Source organism: Erinaceus europaeus, chromosome 3 (assembly GCF_950295315.1).
Source record: "Erinaceus europaeus chromosome 3, mEriEur2.1, whole genome shotgun sequence".
Lineage (NCBI taxonomy): Eukaryota > Metazoa > Chordata > Mammalia > Eulipotyphla > Erinaceidae > Erinaceus > Erinaceus europaeus.
Genome location: NC_080164.1, coordinates 87,361,999 through 87,369,166, shown reverse-complemented (window position 1 = coordinate 87,369,166; position 7,168 = coordinate 87,361,999).

Here is a 7,168-nt window from a genome sequence, read left to right as displayed (position 1 = left end):
TAGAATTCAGGATCTCACTCTTGAGAGTCAAGTGGCTTATCCACTATGTACACACACACACACACACACACACACACAGAGACACACAGACACACACACACACAGACACACACACACACAGACACACACAGACACACACACACACACACACACACACACACACTTTATTTTGGCTATGGTAGTGCAGAGAATTGAACCTGTGATCTCAGAGACTCATGCATGAGAATCTTTTTCCAGGACCTTGACTGTGAGTTTTTAGAGATGACTTTTACTGTGTTGAGGAAGATCCCTTCTATTTCTAATCTGAATGTACTTAAGATGAAATGGTTTTAAATTTTGTCAAGTGACTTTTCTCAGTCTGTTGAAATAGTATGTAGTTTTGTTCACTTTCTATTGGTATGATGTATTATATTGAATGGCATTTAATAAAATGTTAAAGGTCAAGCTACCTTGACTTCCTGGAATAAATACCAATTTGGTATAGATAAGTTTATACTTGTATCTTCCTGAAAAATTGACCTTTTTGTTTATATAATAAGTTCCTAATTAGCTCTAATCATGTGCCTCCCATCCTCACACTTATTTTGTCTGGTATTTCTATAACCATTTCAGCTCTCTTAATATACCTGTTTATGGCATATTTCTTTCTCTTTAAATATTTATTTATTTCTTATTGGACAGAGACAGAGAGAAATTTAGAAGAGAAGGGGAGACAGAGAGGGAAAGAGACAATGAGAGACACCTGCAGCCCTGCTTCACCACTTTCCCCTGCAGGTGGGGGCCAGGGACTCAAACCTGGATCCTGCATACTGTAATGTGTCCGCTTAACTATCTGGCCCCTTCTTAAAAAATTTAATTAGTGAGCTAATAATAGTTTGCAAGATTATAATATAGCAAGGGGTATAGCTTCCCATCAGACCCATCATAGCACTTCTGTGCTCATCCTCTACCCATCCTGACTCTCCCTGCTCTCCCTCTCTCGTGGATAACCATGAGAGCATTCAAAGTCTTAGTGGCAGACTACTTTATTTATTTTTTAACATATGTTTCCATTATTTCTTAGTATATGTGTTCTTATGAATGATTTTATGATGGTATAGAGGATTATAAGATAATAGAAGTATCATTCCACACCACCCCCACGTCATAGTTCTGTGCCCCCATCCTCCTCTAATGGTAACCACCATAGTTCTTCCAAGCTTACAGATATGAATATATATATACATATATATATATATATATATTTTCCAAGTCCATGTGTTTCAATTCTCTATATTCCACATATAAGTAAAGTAATCTCATTTTTCTTCACTTGCTTACTTATTTCACTAAGCGTAATCACTGCCAGTTCCATCCATTTAGTCTCAAAGGACACACTGCAGTCCTTTTTTTTTTTTTTAACTGCTGAGTGGTACTCTATTGAATATATGTCCCATGATTTCTTCTTTGTGTGTGTGTGTGTTTTTTTTTTGTATTTATAAGACTAAAGTTAGTGATCTTTATTTCATTGTTACAGGCTTTTCTTCTCCTAACTCTAAGTATTCCTCATAGGGTTGGCACTGCTACTTTCAATATTTTACACTTTTAATCAGGTGGATGAAGAGGTATGAGCCAGAGAAGCACATGGGTCATTTGGACAAAGATGACTGACATCATATGGAAGTTGATGTTCATTTTATTCACTTCTTCTTATTATTCTTTTTAAATTTTCTCAGTGACTTAATATTGATATACAAAACTACAAGGTAATAGGGGTATAATTCCACACTGTTCCCACTACTAGAGTTCTGTACCCCCAATCCTTCCATTGGAAGCTACATTAGTTCTCCCAAGGTTGCAGATATGGGTTGAATATTATTTCTATAACAATCTGTCTATATTTTTATATATTTGCCCATTTTAAAAAAATATTTATTTTATTTATTTATTCCCTTTGTTGCCCTTGTTGTTTTATTGTTGTGGTTATTATTGTTGTTGTCGTTGTTGGATAGGACAGAGAGAAATGGAGAGAGGAGGGGAAGACAGAGAGAGGGAGAGAAAGATAGACACCTGCAGACCTGCTTCACCGCCTGTGAAGCGTCTCCCCTGCAGGTGGGGAGCCGGAGCTCGAACCGGGATCCTTATGCCGGTCCTTGTGCTTTGCGCCACCTGCGCTTAACCCTCTGCTCTACAGCCCAACTCCCTTATTTGCCCATTTTTAATGGTCCTACCTTCTCTTCCCTTCTAAGTCACACCTACATTTATCACTACTTCTGAATGTTCTTCCTATTTCCTCTTCTCTCTGAGGGTCTTGATGAAATTGGAGTTCAGAGCCCTCTGGCCATCTTCCCATATCATTTCTACCTCTCTGGGAGTATGGACCAAAGATCTTGATGAAGTGCAGAAGGTGGGAGTTCTGGCTTCTCTAGTTGCTTTTATGCTGGACATGGGCATTGGCAGGTCAATGCATACCCACAGCCTCTTCCTATCTTTCCCTAGTTGGGTAGGGTTCTGAGGAGGTGAGATTCCAGGACACTTTGGTGAGGTCATCTGCCCAGGGAAGTCAGGATGGAATAATGATAGCACCAGCAACTTGATGGCTGAAAGGTGGTAAGATATAGGTAGGACAAAATGATTAACGAACAGGAACCAAAAAGTAGGAATAGAGCAGATAAGAATAGGGATCTCAGGATGAAAAGAAGTGAGGAAATCTATTTTAGGTATGTTCCTAAGGGCCTACGACTTTTGTAGTTTTTGCTTGAGTTTGATAGCTAACATGGAATTGGACAAAAATATTGTCTGGGAAGATGGTGTCAGAGTTGAGAACAGGGCTAGAGAGTTGGATTAGGGCAGAGAGTAGCTTCCAACTTGAGGAAAATCCATGCCTAAAATTAACTGTTTACCACATCAACCTGAGCCAGGGCCCACATATATTCATTTTTACCACATATGTCTGTGTAACCTCTGTCAGTCTGAGCTCACAGTCCATGGCCACAGCTGGGAACATTCTAGGCTGCACTCATTTCAGAACCAGTTTTCCTTGAATGTCAGGGTAGGATGACCCTACCTCCCTTTGGAGAGTGGAGCAGCCCCTACCATTACTACTTTACAGTGAGGACAAGGTCCTGAAGAGGCCCACAAGAGGGCTTATCTTGAACTTCCTGATGGAAGTGACCAGTGATGGTGGAGAGAGAGATCTATTAGAAGTCTAGGACCATCATATCTGTGTGGGAATTCAATGATTCCCTGACTAGAACCCCAGTTGATGGGGTGGTCTGGTATTGACCAAAAAGGCCATTATTAAGTGACTCAGTCTCTTGCCCTTATACAGTTTTATTTATTTATTTATTTATTTGACCACTAATCAGTTCTGACTTGTGGTGGTGCAGGGGATTGAATCTCCTGGGGCTTTGGAGGTTTAGGCATAAGAGTCTCTTTGCATAATCATTATGCTATCTACCTTCACATGCCCTTATCCAGCTTTCATAGTCCTTTCTTTTTCTGAGGAGTTAGATTTTCTCGCAGTTGTTAAAGTATTGAGTGTCTTTTTTTTTTTTTTTTTTTTTTTTTTTTTTTTTTTATCCAAACCAGTATTAGGTTTGTGGGGTCTGCCTTCTTTGGGTCTTTCTTTTTTCCTTCCTTCCTTCCTTCCTTCCTTCCTTCCTTCCTTCCTTCCTTCCTTCCTCCCTCCCTCCCTCCCTCCCTCCCTCCCTTCCTTCCTTCCTTTTCTTTCTTTCTTTTTCTTTTCCTTCATTGTTGTTGCTGCTGTTGTTGTTGGATAGGACAGAGAGAAATTGAGAGAGGAAGGGGAGATGGAGAGGAAGAGATAAAGAAATACACTTGCAGATCTGCTTCACCACTTGCGAAGTGACCCACCTGTAGGTGGGGAGCCAGTAGTTCCTTGCACTGATCCTTGTGCTTTGCACTATGTGCGTTTAACCTGCTGCACTACCGTCTGGCTCCCAGGCTGTTCTACTATATTGCCAAGCTTATTTGCTCTAAGTTTAATGGGTTTGAGAATTTATGATGCCTTCTTTAGGCCCTTCTACAAAGATCCCAGGCTTATTAGGTCTAAGTCTGATCACAGAAGGCTATTAAGCACTTTTACTGTGAGTAATATAATTGCCCCTTGCTTATGGATGCATGTACACCTGTACCCAGTACCCTAGACCTTAGCCAGTAGCTACTATCTGTAACTTAGATAATGTGTCATCTGAAATGGGGCTTGGGAGTACCATGTGTTAAGAAAGATCTCACTAGGTTAGTTTTATCCATATGTTTTGGTTGCTTTGATGGCCAGCAGGTGGCACTGGGTTCTGCTCTGTATGTGACTTCTGGGGGAGGGGAGCAGTTTTGAAGAAGTGACATATTATAGTATCATGTCACCCGATGTTCCTATAACAGAGCTGTACAAAAATTAGTAAAGTCATGGCCCCCTTTAAATATACCTAAAATAGACTCCCTAGCTTCTTCCCACATAAAGACCCCAAATCTGCTATATTCTTATCTTTAGGTTCCTGATTCTTAAACAATTTGTTTATATCTTAATGCTTTTCAGCCACCAATTTGCAGATGCTACCATGATGCCAACCTGACTTCCCTGAGCAAACAACCTCATCTATGGCTCCTGGAACCCCACCTCCCCAGAGCCCTACCCCACTAGGGAATGATAGAAACAGGCTGGGGGGTATGGATCGACTTATCAACACCCATGTCCAGTGGAGAAGCAATTACAGAATCCTTAATTCCCACTTTCTATACCCCCAAAATAATTTTGATCCATACCTCCAGAGGGATAAAAAACAAATAGAGAAACTTCCAATTCAGGAGATGGGACATGGGACTCTGGTAGTGGAAATTATATGGAATTGTACCCCTCTTATCCTACAATCTTGTTAATCATTATTAAATCACAAAACAAAACAAAGACAAACAAACAAAGAAAGAGCCCCTAACAGAGCCCTAGTCTGGGGGTGGGAAACGATGAGGGGTGATAAATCCCAGGCCTCCTCCTATTCACAGACAGATTCTAGAAAATGGGAACTCTGCTGTGAGAACCTTAAGACAATCTGATCCAGGGTCTCTACGGCAGATGGGACACCTTTGAGTTTGTTTAACTTCTCCGTTGCCACAAGCGTACAGTGTTCAGTTCCCTGTTTCTCCTGAATGGCTCTCTGGGATTCACTTAAGTACTTGTGGTATTCACAACTCTAAACAGCTGTTCTGAGCACCTTTTTTTTTTCTTTCACTATTGGGGGGATTAATGGTTTGCAGTTGGCAATAATAAACATCCTTCCTTCCTTTTTTTTTTTTTTTTTTTTTACTAGACCATTGCTCAGCTCAGGCTTATGATGTATGTGGGGGGGGGGAGGGGGGAGGGGGTGATAGTGGGGATTGAACCAAGGACTTTGGAACCTCAGGCATGAAAGTCTTTTTGCATAATCACTATGCTATCTTCCTCCACCCGTAAACACCTTTTCTTTCTTTTTTTTAAAAAGTTTTTCTTAATCTTTATTTATTTATTGGCTAGAGACAGCCAGAAATTGAGAGGGAAGGTGGTTATAGAGAGGGAGAGAGACTTAAGCCACTTAGCTCTTGAATTATTCAGCATAGGCCCTTTAAGTTTATTTCATAGATTTGAAGCAATTGCAGATATGGTACTTGCTGGGCTTCATTGCTTGTGAAGCTTTCCCCTTGCATGTGGGGACCATGGGCTTGAACCTGGGTCCTTGCACATGGTAATGTGTGCACTCTATCTGGTGCACCAATTTCTAGACCCATCACTGTTTTAAATAGTGTCCTCAGACTTCAACATGTTTGCTTTATGTTCCAAATAAGATTAGTCCCACTACAGATACCTATGAAGTTCTCTGTCCTATGGCATGCCTTCACAATCTCTCTCTATCCCACTCTCCCTTTCTTCTTTCCTTCCTTCCTTTCTTCCTTCCAGCAGAGCACTGCTCAGCGCTGGTTTATGATGCTTCTACATTTTGTATGTGGGACTTCATATTCTTAGGTCATGAAATTTTTTTGCAGGACCATTATGCTGTTTCCCCAGCTCTGCCTCTATTTTCTTTTTTATTTTTATTTTTATTTTTTTTTAACAAAACCATAGGGTAGGAGGGGTACAACTCCACACAATTCCCACCGCCCAATCTCCATATCCCACCCCCTCCCCCGATAGCTTTCCCATTCTCTATCCCTCTGGGAGCATGGACCCAGGGTCATTGAGGGTTGCAGAAGGTAGAAGGTCTGGCTTCTGTAATTGCTTCCTCGCTGAACATGGGCGTTGACTGGTCGGTCCATACTCCCAGTCTGCCTCTCTCTTTCCCTAGTAGGATGGGTCTCTGGGGAAGCTGAGCTCCAGGACACATTGGTGGGGTCTTCAATCCAGGGAAGTCTGGCCGGCATCCTGATGACACCTGGAACCTGGTGACTGAAAAGAGAGTTAACATACAAAGCCAAACAAATTGTTGAGCAATCATGGACCCAAAGCTTGGAAAAGTGGAGAGGAAGTATTAGGGAGGTACTCACTGCAAACTCTAGTATACTTCTGCTTTCTTACTTTGGTGCCATACTCCAAACTCAGTCAATTTCTGCTTTTCTGCCTCTATTTTCTAATGGTCTTTGCTGAATGCGTGTTTGTGTGTATGTGGGAGGTGCAGGGGAATTATCCTCTGTACTCACTAATGTGAACTAGAAATATGATTGGCCTACTGTAAATTAGCATGTGTCACTTTGGTGCTAGGCATAGTGTGGATCTAGACATTGTAACCTTACAATCTTGTAACACATTATTAATAACAAATAAGAAATTATTAACAAAAACACTTGTCACATGCCTATTATATCTTAAACACTTTACCTGCTCATAAGATAAGTATTATTGTCCTCTACCTTTTCAGATAAGGACACTTGGATGTAGCAGATGCAAGGACTGCAAGGAGAAACTAGCAGGTTCACAAAATCGATTTAAATTTTTTTTCCAGAAATATCCTATTATGCAAATGTACCTTTTTGAGCAGATTGTCCGTAATCAAATTCTTTAAGGTGATGATTTTGGATATGTCAGGGTGTTTTTCAAAACTCCTTGTCATCTTGGATTTTTTAAAAAAATTTTATATTTATTTATTCCCTTTTGTTGTCCTTGTTGTTTTATTGTTGTAGTTATTATTGATGTCGTCATTGT